Source organism: Asterias amurensis, chromosome 5, assembly GCF_032118995.1.
Source record: "Asterias amurensis chromosome 5, ASM3211899v1".
NCBI lineage: Eukaryota > Metazoa > Echinodermata > Asteroidea > Forcipulatida > Asteriidae > Asterias > Asterias amurensis.
Window position 1 is genome coordinate 23947139 of NC_092652.1, and position 17299 is coordinate 23964437.

The 17299-nt window shown below is 38.2% G+C and overlaps 1 pseudogene; it reads left to right on the forward strand.

The window, feature by feature from the left end:
- Positions 1 to 4570: 4570 nt before the first annotated feature.
- On the forward strand, positions 4571 to 16828 carry LOC139937556 (organic cation transporter protein-like; annotated as a pseudogene).
- The last annotated feature ends 471 nt before the right edge of the window (positions 16829 to 17299 follow it).

The following is a 17299-nucleotide window of genomic DNA, read 5'->3' on the forward strand; positions in this document are numbered from 1 at the left end:
ATATGTCATCCCAACTCATTTCAAATCAGTAAAGCTAACTTGAAAAAGCGAGGAACACATAATATTAAGTTAACTGGACTTTGACATTTTAAGTTTAAATAACTTGAGGAACAAAAGTACAAAGAACTTAAATTCTTATCCCGTTCAATCTACTCAATAAAATTGAGGCAACAAACTTGCCTTAATAAAATTAAGTAAGTTGAACAAAACATTTTTTTGAGTGTAGCGCAATGTCCTATTCAGTCAGTATGCATAACAGACAATATTTTTTCCTGCTATACGCTGGGAACGCAGGAAAATACATATCTGACCGTTCTATAGACTCGCCGCGAACTTGGACAAAAATACAAATCGGTCTATTATAAGCTATTCTTCGAGCCAATTAGGTAGGTTTCTTCAACAAGGCTACATCAATTTCGCATAGGTAAGTTGTTTTGTCAAGAGAACCATCGCTGTGAATATTTAGCAGGTTAAGTTAGCAGTGAAGTTAGCTACTAAGTCAATCAATTTCTACCTTCAAATGATGGCAGTGTATTGTTTGAAGCTTTGCATGGTTTCCATTAACCGAGTCACAGGTAAAACAGCTTGTTGTCAATTCTTCTAAGGGATCATGCGCTCTGGATCCCATGCCTACTAACCTTGTGGGTGAGTGCCTTGATGTTTTGCTTCCAGTAATTACCAACATTATAAACTCATCATTAGTTTCTGGAACATTTCCTACTGACTGGAAAGAAGCTTTAATATGTCCTTTATTAAAGAAACCCAATCTTGACATGAAATTAGAAAACTACCGTCCAATCAGTAACTTGCAATTTATTTCCACATGTCAAAACACTCCATGTTTCCGGTTCTCCAATAATTTTACCGGAAGCATCATAGTACAGAAACGGCTCTTATTAAGGTTAAACATGATTTACTGATGAGGATGAATTCCCAACATGTTATTCTGCTTGTCCTTTTAGACCTTAGTGCAGCGTTCGATACTATTGATCATGTAATTTCGCTGAAACGTCTCCAGTCTAAATGTGGAGTCACTGGCAAGGCCCTTGATTGGTTTTCGTCCTATTATTGTCAGATAGAAGTCAACGTGTATCCATTCAAGGTGCCTTATCAGAGAAGTTTAACATCAACTATGGTGTTCCTCAGGGATCCTGCTTAGGACCATTTTTATTTATTGTCTATGCCTCTAAATTGTTTGACATCGTTGAGCATCATCTGCCTGATGTCCATTGCTATGCCGATGACACTCAGCTGTATCTATCTTTTAGACCCGACGACGACAAATCTTGTCAAGCTGCTGTGACTATAATCGAAGATTGCATAAAGGACATCAGGCAGTGGATGTTACATGACTGCCTTTTAATTAATGATGCTTAAAGTGAATTTTTGATCATCGGATCAAAGCAGCAATTGAAGAAAATTAATATTGCCAATATAATGATAGGTGAAGCTACTGTTTTTCCTACATGTGTTCGTAACTTGGGGTCTTGGTTCGATTCTGAACTTACAATGAGCACCCACATCAATAAATCTTGCTCTGCAGCCTTTTTTTCATCTTCACAACATCAAACGCATTAGTCAGTTCCTTACACAAGACTCTTTTTTAAAACTCATCATGCATTTGTGACCAGTCGTCTTGATTATTGTAATAGCCTTTTGTATGATCTGCCAAAGTCACAGATAGCTAAACTATACAAAGGGTTCAAAACGCAGCTGCCAGAATTGTTTCGAACACACATCGATTTGATCACATCACACCTGCCTGTTTCACACATGATTCATTTTAAAATCCTGTTGTTGACATTTAAAGCTCTTCATGGTCTTTCTCCAAAGTACATACAGGATCCTGTTTCCATCCGGAAATTATCTTCTTATAAACTTAGGTCAGGGAATAATGGTATTTTCTTGGAATATCCTTCTGGTAAAATGTTGACTACATTTGGTGATAGGGCTTTTTCTGTGGCAGCCCCTAAGCTTTGGAATGTGCTACCGCTTCACATGCGTAGCGAACAGAAACTCATCTCTTTTGAATGTAATATAAAAACCTATCTTTTTAATACCGCTTTTTAGCTTTTTATGTCTTCTTCTATGGTCACCTTGCCAGTTAGTTTAGAGAGGCGTCTGTCTCCTGAAAAGTTCAAAACATTACCGATGCCAGCAGAGGTAGGCCTATGTAATAAGTAATTAATTAGTTCTCTGTTGGCGGGACAGACGTATCCCCATACTTTTGTTTGGGCACTGGCCTGGTGACCAGTCTTTTTTCTTCGTCTTTTTCAATCCACTCTGTGCTTTTTAACAAGTGTTCTGCGCCTCTGATCATTTTGTATGTAAGGGGCGCAATATAAATTTTAAATATTATTATTATTATTATTATTTGTGAAGAAATAAGAAGAAACTATAAATAAATAGTAAAATTGCGGCTACAACCATCAGAGCTAACACTCACCCTAAGAGATTTACACATGGTTGTACCCGCAAGTTTACTATTTATTTGTAGTTTCTTCTTAAATGGAATGACCTTATGAGGTCATCAGGAAAGCAACGTTCCGGTATTGGGGTCGGGGTCGGGGTTGGGGTTTGAGTTGTGTTGACGTGTCATTTCATTTCATTTAATTTTTTACTCATAAATACCCCAGACAGTTTCTCTACTCCTATTGGTGGAGAGCGCGTCACGTGGGTGTGCATAAACCCTATAAAGGTTTCAAATCCTGCATGTATTTATGATCACACTTTCCCTGACTATGAACTCGAAAAATGTAACTTTTTGAGAAAAGCAAGGTTAGTACAGAGATACTCTGTTTTGTCGTAAAATTGGGATGGCATCGTGTAAACAGAGGACGCGATAGGACATGGTATCACCATAGCCTTTGAAATTTTGAAATAAACCAAACGTCTTAAATTTACTTTAAGAAATGATCTTATAGGCTCTAAGGAACCAAAATTTTCGAGTTAGGATGCTTTGCTGTGGAAGGGCTGCTCTGGTCTCCTTGGGCAGCGGTTTGGTTTTACAGATCCCATAACATAGTGACAAAAACAAGCTTGGGTCATTTTTGTATATGCGAGGAATTGGGTTTGTCTCTGCTGCGTTGTGAGAGTATGTCATTACGTATCCCGACCGGCGATATGTCAAATTCCTTGGTTTGCAGTCGAATCTTGTTGGTTGTATATGGATCAATGTTTGACCTCATGGTTGTTCGACCTTTTGCCAGCCAAAGTGTGAAATTACACTTTGGACGGCATAGTTTGTTAATGGCTGGCATCCATGCTAGATGTATGGATCATGGGCTTGGGAAGACGATTAGGGTGGATGCCCAGCTTGATTTTGAATTTTAAGGTCATTTGGGGGTAAAAAGGTCAAAAAAGGTCAAAATCAATATTTTCAAAATTTGTGTCAAATTTATTCACATTTGATAGATCTATCCATAAAATGTACTTTTAACTTTATGTTGATACTACAAACCTATGTAATTAACGTATAAACTTTGACCTTGTGCACAAATGTATAGCAACGAAGTGTTAAACTGTGATTATCTTGAAAAGGGTACATTTTGAGTACACCAATTGTTTTTGCACTCCCCATCCTCATTGGTGCATATATTGGTTTCAAACAACTTTTTTTGAAAGGTAAATATACCCAGGCAGTTTTTTGAGAAAAAAAAAATTCAAATACCACCTTCATGTGGGGGTCTTAACGACTCATTTTAAGTTCAAAATTTCAAATAAGGCAACAAATTAGCGTTTTTGAAATTTTCACAAAATTTGACCCCAAGTGATAGATCTATCCATACAATGTATTGTGAGAAACGGCTCCCTCTAAGGTAACATACTTTTCGAGAAAGGCGTAGTTTTCCACGAATTTGATTTCGAGACCTCAGAATTAGATTTCGAGGTCTCGAATTCAAGCATCTGATCTGAAAGCACACAACTTTGTAATTTTCACAGGTTTGTTATTTTATGCACATGTTGAGATACACCAAGCGAGAAGACTGGTCTATGACAATTACCAAAAGTGTCCAGTGTCTTTATAGGCATGCAGTATCCCCACTTGGTGTATCCCAGCATAATAAATTGAAAGAAAAAACACCTTTGTTTTATGGAATTGTGTGCTTTCAGACAAATACCTGAGAAAGGCTTCGTGACGCCCTTCTCAGATTCAAATATTTAGGTTGAAAATAAGTCCCTCTCTATTGCATTACTTCAAGGGGCCGTTCCTTACAATGATTTAAAAATATAAACAGCTCCCCGTGTGCTCTTTACCAATTATGCTTTTATATGGCCATATTGAATTCGAGGAGCAAAATTACCGAATGCACACCCGTAAAAAACAGTGTTACTTTTAAAGGATTTGGGTACTATTTGTAACACAAAACACAATGTCAAAAGATTTACATTATTAAACTTTACACTGTTTGAAGATTTAAAAAAAATGAGTGAAACAATGTCATGGAAATACGTTTGTACATGCTAAAATAATTTTCGTCTCATGATCACTGAGACGAAAACTATTGTACTAAATTCATAAAAACTACAGCACCTCAGCAGGTAATATTTTTAGGGAAGCTTTCTACTATCACTACCTTCAAACTGTGTAAGTTTAATGTAAATCTGTGGACATTGTGTTTTATGTCCTTACAAAAAGTACATGGACCCTAAGGTTTGAAGATTATGTAACATCAATTCTAAACAAGAAAGGTTTAAATTTCAGATAATGGATGTGGACACCGGTTTAGGCATTGTGTGGAACTTTGGATGGCTTCAAGCGATTGTTTTCGTTGCAAATGGCCTGGCATTTTCCATATCCGCCATGCAATTGACATCGATGCCATTCACGATCGACCAATCAATAGACTTCTACTGTAATCCACCGCCAGGCTTCACAGCCAATCAGACGACGCCTTAAATCTACAAAGATGGCGGCTACGTACGTGATGGGTGTAACGTGTACGGAGTCTCAAATGGTACATTGACGGATGATATAATGAAATGTCAGAACGGCTGGAAATACGTGGCTGAGTACGGCGAAACGAGTTCTGTTACAGATGTATGTATAGCGTTCTTTGAAGACAATTTACTATCTCTCTAAACTTGAGAAAATATGAATTACATGTACTATGCTCAAACTTGTACATCAGTTATTTTCTCCTGACTAACACAAATCTTGCAGTTTTTTAATTGTATGATTGATCCAACAAAACATGAACACTATGCTGTCTCTAACTATTTTGTGCGTGCAGCAACGAAACATTTTACGATAAAGACTATACGTCACTGTCCCGGGGGTTCTGTCCGCCAGAGATTCTGTCCGCTACAGACGATGTGACCTGTGACATCACATGTTTACAAAAGAGCCACAGAGCCTTGGCTTCTTGCAGGCAAGATTTGTACACAGCTCAATGGCAGAAAATGTAAAATCTTATACTTTGTGGAGATTGCACTGTCTAATTCTTATCGACTTTTGATATGATGAAAAAGGGAACATCTCAAAACTTGTCCAGCTTTTACTTTCATAACTCTTGGTTTGTTGTGGAAATTATTACACAAAATATCAACTTTCCCATAGGACCAGTGTATACAGTTGTATCTTGCCTGCCAGAATACTGGACGAATGTACAAGGTCACACTTATTGCAAACAAGGTTCACATGGTCTATATTATGGGAAATGAACTTGGGCTGGAGGAGAATGATTCAAAAGAGGGCGCTATCAGAAGAAGTTTGTACACACACTGCTATAATAAGGGGGGACCGAATCTCGGTGGGACAGAAACTCCTCTTACTTTTACTTTTACTTTTACAACCTATTGTCTTCTCTCTCCAGCTCAATCTAGTCTGCGACAGCGGTGTTCTAGCCAGCCTCCTAATGTCTCTGCAGTTCGTAGGGGTAGCCTTCGGCTCTGTCGTCATGGGACAGGCGGGAGACACGTTCGGACGGCGTCTGGTTGCGATGGTTTCAACGGCTTTTATCGCTCTGTTCGGAACCGTCATCAGTTTCACCTGGAACGTTTATCTCATGGCTGTATTGAGGTTCTGTCTTGGTTTTGTTCTACCGGTATGAAAACGGCCACAAATAGCTTTAACCTCATAGACTATGAATAATTAGTATGAATAATGAATAAGTAAAATGGTATAGACATTGATGTCTGTATAGGGCTCATGAATAGGTAAATGGTATCCATCGTCATTTTCACCTGGAACGTTTACCTCCTAGCCATCTTAAGGTTCTGTCTTGGTTTTGATCTCGGTATGAATACACGGCAGTAATTTTAGATACTTTACAAAACTTTTGGCCCCTTAGTGAATAATGAATATTGGGGTTTGATATAGACAGTAAAGTCTTCCCGTTTCCTGATTCCCTCTTCCTGAAAACGTATACGTAAAACAGGATTAGGAAAACTTGAACTGAACTGTTAAATTACCCGGGTATGACGAAAGAAGGGGGCCACTAATTCCTACATAAAACTATGAACCGGGAGCTGGTTACTTATTCACGCATTAGGATACAATGAACTGAATTCCGAAAACTACACAACTAAACGTTTTATAACACTATGAACAGGAAGCTGGTTACTTATTCATGCAATAAAATAAGGTGAACTGGATTCCAAAAACTACATTGAACTTTTCGCTGTTAAAGTCTTTTGATATTGTATCACAGGGCTGTTTGATCGGGTGTTACGTGCGCATGATCGAGATGTTCACCACCGAGAAGAGACTGCTGGGCCATGTTTTGGCGCAGAATTTCTGGGCCGTCGGTATCCTCCTGATCGCCATGTGCGCCTTTCTTATCCCGAACTGGAGACATTTGCAGTTGATAATTTCTCTGGGCATTCTTCCATTCGGTCCTCTCTTATGGTGAGCTTTAAATTAATTAGAGTCAGATCATTGCTGACCCCTGACCTTGGGTCTTAGATCATTGCGACACCCGACCCGAATCTAAAAGCATTGTGACCCCTACCTGAGAGCCTTAGATCATTGTGACCCTTGACCTAAGAGTCTCAGATCATTGTGACCCCTGACCTGAGTCTTTTAGAGCATTGTGACCCCTGACCTGAGAGTCTTAGCTTATTAAGATCACTGTGACCCCTGACCTGAGTTTTAGATCATTGTGACCTTCTGACCTGAGAATCAAAGATCATTGTGGAACCTGACCTAAGAGCTCCAGATTATTTTGACCCCCTGAACTTAAATTCCACAACCCTAAACCATAACCCGCATCCTTACCAGCTTACACAAACTTTACTAATAAAACAGAGGTTTATTTGCTAAACTTTGTCAGTTTTCACCACACAGGTATTCGTATGAATCTCTAAGATGGCTCGTCCAAAAAGACCGTCTCCAGGAGGCTGGGGCCATCCTAGAGAGGATCGCTAAATCCAAGAACATTCACTACCCACCGGGATTCCAACTCACCAGAGAGCCACAAAAGAACATCAACCATGACAGTCAGGGAAACTTGAGCGACGCTGGGGAAGAGGTCGAGGCTCTGGCTAAATCATTAGACGAGAAGAGGGCGCCCTTCATGAAGTACAACGTTCTCGATCTGTTCCGGACTAGAGTTCTCATGAAGAATACACTTATCATCTACTTGTGTTGGTACGTCATGAATTCAAGTTAAACTAGACATTAGGTGTTTGTGAACAAACACAAAGCTGTTCCGTGTTCTTTTGCTTTGATTATGTGTTAAAATTACCAAGGAGTCTATAACTGAAAAAAAGTTTGAAAAATACTGTACAGTGTCTTGAGTTACGGTGCCACTTCATGGGGTCACGGTAACCTAAGGCTAATTTCTAACGCCCAAGAAGTCTGTAACTGAAAAAAGTTAGAAAATCGGTTGTGTAGTTCTTGAGATATGGTGCCACTTCTGGTTGACCCGGAAGTAGAGGTCAACTTGGGGTCATGGATTTTCAAAGTTTATTTTTAATGCCTTAGGAGGATAAAACTGAACAAAAAGGATTGAAAATCGGTTGTATAGTACTTGGCGTATGGTCCCACTTCCGGTTCACCCGGACGTAGAGGCCAACATGGGTTACGGGTTTTCACAGTCAATATTAATGTCAAGGAGTCTGTAAGTGAAAACAAATTGAAAATCGGTTGAGTAGTTCTTGAGATATGGTCCCACTTCCGGTTGACCTGGAAATAGAGGCCAAATTGAGGTCACGGTTTTTCCAAATTTTTCTTCTATACCCTCGGAGTCTTATAACTACAAACAGTCGACATTCTTAAAGAAGAATGTCGTCTTCCTGCGATAATTTATCTCGGAATGTCGACATCCTAAAAGTAGGATGTCGTCTTCCTGTGATAATTTATCTCGGGATGTCGACATCATAAAAGTAGAATGTCGTCTTACTGTGATAATTTATCTCGGTATGTCGACATCCCAAACGTCAGTTGTCATCTTCCTGTGATAATTTGTCTCGGGAAGTCGACATTCTAAAAGAAGAATGTCGTCTTCCTGTGATAATTTATCTCGGAATGTCGATATCCCAAAAGTAGGATGTCGTCTTGCTGTGATAATTTATCTCGGGAAGTCGACATCCTAAAATTAGGATGTCGTATTCCTGTGATAATTTATCTCGGGAAGTCGACATCCCGAAAGTAGGATTTTTTGTTGAAATGATTTTACTTGTATACGTTTTGTTAACTAGTATGACATTTCCAACAATATTTCTAATATTCATGGTAATAAACTACGTTAAACTAAAATATTGGACGAAACAAAATGTCCCACGTAAAACTCCATAAGGTTTGGAACATAATGGTCCCGTAAGTTCAATGACGCGCGAGACTTGCTTAGTCTACACAGAAGGTAATAAATAATTTATTACAAGCAAATGCAATCGTACAATAATAGAAAACAAAAACTAAAAATCAATGCAAAACACATGTAGGGGATGGAGGGGCCCATCAAAAGCAAACCTTAACGAGTACGGACACCCCCCCCCCTTTTTTTCTAATTAAGAAAGCAATGTAAGCAATTTTATTTAGTGGGTGTAATCTTATGTAGCGGCAAAACAATTCAAAATTACAGGAAGAACAAACACAAAACAGTTAGCGTAAAATAAAACTTAACCATATATTTAAATGAAACAGATAAACAAAATACCCAACATAATAATAAAACATAAAAGGGAACACTAGTTGTGTGATAAAAATAAATACTAGAGAAAATGGGCTCCACAACTCTTGCCGGGAAAAAAACCATGTCGAAATATACCATTGTTATCCATTAGAGACGTTTTGTAGTCACTTTGGTTGGGGAGCGAGGAATCTAGCAAAAACACACGAAAATCCCATGGCTGGGACATCAGTTTAAACACCAGACAAATCTATTATATGGATATTCTTTTGAATATTTTATTTTCTGCATATGGTCCGTGATTCATGGTCCGTTGAATATAAGTCGGCGGTTGTGTATCGGCAACAGACTTTTATCCTTTTGATCACCATCAGCCCCATGTATAATAAACTTCAACGGCTGACGATTGCACTTTTGGTATTGTCATTGTTAAACTCCGGTTCCATTGTGTGCTGTCTGTTACCGTCCACACATAGATTTTCTTGTGAATAGTAGCTGTGTATGAGATAACAAACTTGTATCATTTTGAACTGAATGCTTGATTTATTATCTAGAGGTAAATGCTTGAGGCCAGTAAGAATATTGTGCACGTACACCATGTAGTTTTTGTTGGAAACCGTTTGCATAAAATTAAATTGAAGATGATGCCTGAATTGATTTTTACAATCAGAGTTGGACTCTAGACTGACGTGTTGGACTCCTTGAACACTCCAAGTGGTTCAATAGGTAGTAGAATTCCAATACTTATGCTGATGTTCTCATGATGTCAGCATCAACAGGAAGTTCCAACAACTTTGTCCCCTTGTACAATTAAATATGCAAATATGGGTCACGTGGTTAATTAATTACGATTTTTAACATTTTGGGGGGTCGGTGGTTTGATGTTTGATCTAGTACGATTTGATTTCACAGAACTCTTAACCACCAAACTCTGCGCTTATGATTACTGTGTTTTTCAAACATCATCGTGTCATGCATGCACACATGTTATGTTGGGCTAACAATTGAAAAAAAGAAAAGGCAACACTATTGATATAAAGATAAAAGTCTTACTTAAATATTACAAAAATAAATATTTTTTAGTTTTGGGGGATAAACTAAAATATTGATATCGCACGGAGATTCGAACTCGCAGGTATCAGAAAAGTAAGCGCGACTGATGACCACTATAGGCTATAAGGGCCAATTTACAATTCGAGGGTTTACATGTATCTATATCAACAGAGGGGATTATGATCCGGCGAAATAATTCTCGTTTCATGATTTTGCGAACATTGTCACTTAATATGAACGTCAACGCCTATAACTATTAAGTACGGTTGAAATGTAGTATTAGACGCCTTTAGGGGTTTTTGACGACGACGTCAAAAACCCCTATTCAATTACGCACGTTCGTCCACGGACGACGACGCCACCTCGGAGTCTAAATTTGACATTTTTCACTCATTTCTCAAAAACTACAACACCACAGCAAGTAATATTTTAAGGGAAGCTTTCAACTGTCATTATCTTCAAACTGTTTAAGTTTAGTGTAATTCTGTGGACACCATGGTATGTCGTCGTCGTCAAAAACCCCTATTTATATACGCACGTTCGTTAAACGAAAACCCTAAATCTTCGTGTGCAAAGTATATTGGTCCAGAACTCGGTTAGGAAACGAATAAACAGAGACTGCGCTGTGGTCCAGAACGTAGGTAGAAAAACAAGAAAAGGAGACTTGAGTAGGCTCCTCTCAAGAAAGTCACAACTCATGATAGGAACATACTGAATTGCATTTACCATAGAGAATGTTTAACAATAACATGGAAGCGACTGCATCCAGTTATATTCAAATGCGTAGACTCATCTCAAGAAGTCACAACTCATGATAGGTACATACTGTATGGCATTTACCAAAGAGAATATTTAACAATAACATGGAAGCGACTGCATCCAGTTATATTCAAATGAAGATTACGTGGCTAATTAATTTTGTTTACATTTAGAGTAAAGCTTATGTTCTAAGCTTCAATTTGGTATATGATTTCACTCTTTTGAAGTTATGGTCTAGGAGATTAGGTTTAAAGAAAAAAACGTGTGCAATTGCTATGGGTTTTAGGCGGAAACAAAGAATAAGAAAAAAAATTAAAATCTCGACAGAAACAATACCTGTTCCGACGGTAGGTCGGAACAGCTAATTAATTGTATGATCGGTTTTTATATCGCGGTGCGTCTCAAAGCGCCCCCAACCCTATACCCCTGGTCACTGAGCCATTCAAAATCATTCCTAAAACCATCGAAAAGGGTGCATAGCTTAAGAGCTTTCAGCGGTTTGATAAAGTATTTAATAATAATACCGCATTATTTTATTGTGCGCATTTCACCATAAGATGTTCAAAAACGCATTACAAAAATCTACAACAATATTAAAATCAGCACAATGTCGAGAAAAACAGCGGGTACTGCATGCTTGATACAAAACTGACGTCATGGCAGCCATTTTGAATTTGACATGATAGATTTTTGTCATATCAATATTAAGATAAATCATATCTTTAATTGACTAATTCCAAACATCTTTGTAACTACGTTTATCTACAAAGGTTTGTGATGAATGCAGTGTATTACGCGCTGTTATTTTACTCCACTTTGTTGGCGGGAAATAAATACCTAAATTTCTTCCTGATGGCGCTCGCAGAAACACCAGTCTTCTTTATCGACTTTTTCATCGTGAGAAGGTAGGTCAAATTATGGTCATCAGTAGAATCTCTTGAATGGCACTGGGGTCGATTTCACAAAGAGTTTATAGGACTATTCCTTACTTAGGACTAGTCCCAGGAGATATTAAAAACGCATAGCTAGTCCTAAGTTATGACATGGTATTGAGATAAGACTTGTCTTAACTCTTTGTGAAATCCACCCTGGACACTTTTGTAATTGTCAAAGACCAGTGTGATCACTTAGTGTATACCAACTATGCATAAAATAAAACTGTGAAAGTTTGTCTTCAATTGGTAATCGAAGTTGAAATAAAAATAAAAATTCTTGTTGCACAAATTAATTTTTGCTTCAGATGCATAATAAAAGGCTTCAGATTATTTAAGTGAGAAATTACATCTTTATTAAAAACTAGAAAACTTCAGAGGGAGCCGTTTCTCACAATGTTTTACACTGTCAACAGCTCTCCGTTTCTCGATATCAATTGTAAGTAAGTATTTTCAACATAGTGTCTAGTGCCTTTAATATAATCTCGGTCATTTTTAGAAACATTTCTGACCTCATTTTCCGGGTCACTCAGGCAAAATATCGGCCTCTAATGTACAACGGCCGTTTACTGGTGATTAATTTTATTCTTGACGGCTGTTTCTTTTTAGGTTTGGCCGCAAGAGACCCTTAGTGTTTTTCTTCTTCGCCAGTGGTGTAGCCTGTTTTCTGGTGGCGTTTCTACCGTTTGAAACAGGTACCGGACTCTAAAAATAAAACTCCCGTATCAGAATTGACCTGGATTCCCCGGTCCCAGGGGACTTGACCCACTTCTGGGTCAGACTGACCCGGAAAGTAGTAAATAATAATAGTAGCAGTATCTATAACGCGCCTTTTCCCTAAGGAGTTTGAATAATGCAACCTTATTCTCAGCACCACGTAATGGTTTACAGGGTGCTGTGGCGCAATATGCTGTCAATCCAGCCAGGAACACCGGGGCGAACCCCTTCTTTTTGTCGATAAGTGCTCCGGTTTCCTATGCATTACACAACACATCGGCTTTACGTCCCATCCGAAGGACGAAGCAATGGTTATGTCTTGCTTAAGGACACAAGCGTCATGACGGGGTTAGTGATATGCGTGTCTCTCCAAATGACCAAAGAATAGATACTTATATTTATTCATATGCATTTCATTTCTCGGGTAGATAAAAAGTACTACAATGTACATTAATTAGGTAAAAACATTTTAAAATACAGCAATGAGCACAAGGAAAAAGAAACAGCTGGAGACAGAAGAATTGCCTAATGAAAAACACAGTTCCTGTCTAGAGGCTCTCCTATTTGTGTTCATTTCCTTTTTATTTGATTCCCACGGCGGTGGTGGACCAAGGGTGAAGCCCGTTTGATTTGTGCATTACCAATAAATGTAAATCCTACGAATGTTTAGAGTTTCCACTCGGGGATTAGTTCCATACCATTGCACCTTATAGAATAGTTTAGTATTAACAATATATCTTCTTTACAAATATCCTATTTTCAAAAGAACGTATGGAATGGATATTGAACTTTCACGAATGAAAGATTATTGCTGAAAAGTTACGCTCAGTGAAAAAAATGGAGGAATAAACTTATTGTTTGAGTTAATTTCAAATTCATGGTCAGGTCAGGTTCAATACCTGGATCACGTAGGGGCCACCCGGTAAGCATAAAACAAGAAACAGCTTTGCGTGCATCCACCTATTGTCTAGTTTTATTGTTCTTTGTTTACTTCTTTGAAGCAAGTGGAACCAATCTCACAGCACTGATTGTCGCCTCTGCAATGGTTGGAAAGTTCTACAGTTGTGCTACATTTGAGCTGACCATACTAGTCGGTGCGGAGGTCTTTCCGACCGTGCTCAGGTAGGTTCCTATAATTGTCTGGTCCCCTGTTTTTATCTGCAAGACGGGCATTGGCTTTATTTATATACACATAAATTATGTACGTCGGTTTTGACTGCGAATCTCTAGGGTAATGAAGTCCATGTAAAATGATCTGGGAGGTCAAAGGTGATAATGGACATGGGCTAAAAGAGCCTCTAGCCTTTTCCTATTTCGAGTTTCCGGTCCGTAAAGTTAGTGTGACGTAAAGTGTAACTTGGAAGTGTCGTGGCCGAGTGGTTAAGAGCACCGAATTCAAACTCTGGTGTTTCCGATCAGCAGAGTGTGGGTTCGAATCCCCAGCCGTGTCACTGTATCCTTGAGCAAGACACTTAACCATTGCTTCGTCCTTCGGATGGGACGTAAAGCCGTTGGTCCCATGTGTTGTGTAACGCATGTAAAAGAACCCAGTGCACTTATCGAAAAGAGAAGGGGTTCGCCCCGGTGTTCCTGGTTGTGGCTGCTTAATGCGCCGTAGCACCTTGTAAACCCTTATAAGTTGCTAAATAATTGGGTCTCAGAATTCATCACTGCAATAACCTATCTTTCTGAAAGTTTGTATATACTCAGCGCCTTAAGTACCTTGTTTGGTAGATACGTGCGCTATATAAGACTTCGATATATTATATATATATATATTATTATTATATATATATATATTATATTAACAAACGGAAGTGCTACTTGATCATACGAATGAGTTTAATGTCATGATGTACACTGAGCGCCATCTTCTAAAAATATGCCGCAAAATGTGCAGCTAAACCTCCCTATCTTTGTTCATGGGAACCAGTCAGAAGCCATACAGCCGTGATGTCATATTCATTATGTACTTGTCAATAAGTTGGTTGGTCATTTCAGTAATGTATAAGGTTGTGATTTCGTGTTTCCCGTTGTCCTGTTCCCCCCCTAAGATATATAGGAACTGGAAGCGCTGCCACCATTGGGAGGGTTGGTGCCATAGTTGCTCCATTTGTTGTGTATTTGGTAAGTTATTTTTGATGTTTTATTTTATTGTTTTTATCCCGGGGATAACATTTGTTTTACTTTCTATAGTCAAACATAACCAAAAATGAAGTCTTTAAATCAAATTCCTGGAAAAAAATTTTTTCCTCGAAAACTACATCACTTCAGAGGAAGCCGTTTCTCACAATGTATTATACTATCAACAGCTCTCCATTACTCATTACCAAGTAACTTTATTCTTATATTTATATTGATTAATTACCAATAGTGTCCACTGCCTTTAACGGGGATTTGTTTTTTTTTAATCGATGCCAAAAAGGGAATCCTTAATAAATAATTCTCAGGAAATATTGATTGAGGATGGCAACTTTACACTACGGAAGATAAAATGCGACCCGGTTCTGGGTCATCGTTGACCCGGATTTTTTTCAGCGTGCTTGGCAAAACAACAACGAAGGCAAACCCTTACACATCAACTAATTAATTAATTAATTAATTAATTAATTTTAATCTGGGATAATGACTAATAAATGTTTTAACCATATACCCCGATCTGTAAACATTATACTCGGCTGAGATTCGAACCAACGACTTTGTGCAAGTCTGTAGGCCTACTTGTATTGGCTAAAATAATGAACATACATTTTCTAGTCTGCTGATGAGGACATTGTGTTGGTTATCTAACTCCAAAAACATCTCCTACGGGAAAAATGTAATATTCTAGACTTGCTGGTAGAACTCACTTCTTTCATCTTGTGTTACTTTACAGAAGGAAGTCGTGTACTTCCTCCCTATGACTATACTCGGTGCGTCTACGCTGGTAGTCTGCGTGTGCGTCACGATGCTACCAGAAACCAAGGGCAAACCGTTGCCGGAAACCTACGAAGATAGCAGCAAAGAACCGCGTGTTTGATTTGTATACCGCCCTCTATGGACGAAGACTCATGCGAGACTTATGGCTGAGGCCGCGGATGCCGTTGTGGCTACAGGATACTCACACGCTAAATAAATATTAATTTCCACGTTGCAAAATCTAATTAATACAAAATACACGAACAATACTAAGAAGACTCATAGCTTTTTACAGTAAGAAGAAAATTATTAATTTAATCTTCCATTCTTAATGCTCAATAAGAAGGGGAGTCCTACTGCGCGTCAAGTTAATTTCCTGCCAAGTCAAAACACCTCATTTTCCAAACGTACAAGCATCAATCTTGAAAAGTGTCCCTACACTTCTCAGCAAATGACAAATTGTTGAGGGCCTATGTTATCAGAAATACCTCAATTTGGATGTTAACAACCCCCAGGTCACAATATGCAAAGTTTGTATACACTGAAACCCTTTTGGGGGGCTCTAAAATCTGTCTATGGAATATTTGAGATCCTATACACAAGTTTAATACACTCGACACGCTGTTTTCTCCTTACTTAGTGGGGTGCACCCTTTATGAAGTATGTGATTTTGGTCAAGAGGGGAGAGCTTCAGGATAAAATAAAAAACCGTCGCGGAACGAAAACTTAACAATTTTGTTTCTCTTTACAGTTCATAATTTAATCGTTTAATCAATCTCAACTGTTTGGTAGGATTAAAAAAAAACAAATTGGTTTGTGTTTTTAGTACGGTGCAAGTTTACCATTTATTATGGAATTACGCTATTTATAAGAGCTGTTATTGTTATAATTACTATTAATTCTTTGTTGAAGCAACCTGCACACAATAATGTATCAATGACTCCTTTGAGGAGGTGCAAAATAGTGAAGTACATTTCAGCGGTTCTTTGTTTAAAGAAGCGTTACAGAATCGGTAAGAATAAGTCGTGAAGATCACAGTTCTACATAAAAGTTACACGGTCTAATGATGATGATAAGTAGTAGAAAACACCCCAGAAATATTTCTGTCTGAAATGTCATAAAATTTTTGATTGGAATTAAATAAAAATACTTTTCCCGTTTGAAGTTTATCGCTCAGTGAGCGTTTTTTTTTTAAATAGTTCTATCGAATCGATGACATGCAAAATGTGTCATCGGGTTTTCCCTATTTTCTCGTGACCCAGATGTCTGATTTCAAACTTCTGCATATCAGTTTATATGGTGTATTATAAAGTGCTTACTTGTTAAAACAAAAACTTCTATAATTTTTGCTCAGTATTTTTGTTCGTGTAAACAGAAGCTACAGGTTTTATGAAAGGGGACATTGGGTTCGAGAAACTTATTTTAGTTAAAGTCACCTGGAAGTGATATTTTGTTTTAAATAAAGCTTTTGTCACTAAAATATGTGTTTTTATGAGAGGAATGTGAATAAAAAGTTAACTAAGGTTTAAAAATATTAGTTTTGATTGTATTTACAAATTTACTAGTAGGCCCCGACCCGAGAGGGCGCTGTTCGTGACGTAATTCAAGGCGCGAAATTTGAAGAGAAAATTTGTAGTCAGGCCCCCGTACATTACGTCTGGGAACATGGCACATCAAAACAAATTTAGACACGATTTTACACACATACGTACATTGAAACTTGAACATGTTGAACGCCTAGTGGTTTTTACAAAAGCTATTGCTGCTATTTTTATTTAACTATGCGACTTTTTAGTGACCAAATGGGTTGTAAGATGTGGGTACGTATTATTATAGAAATACGGCCACGGAGCAGACTGCACGCAC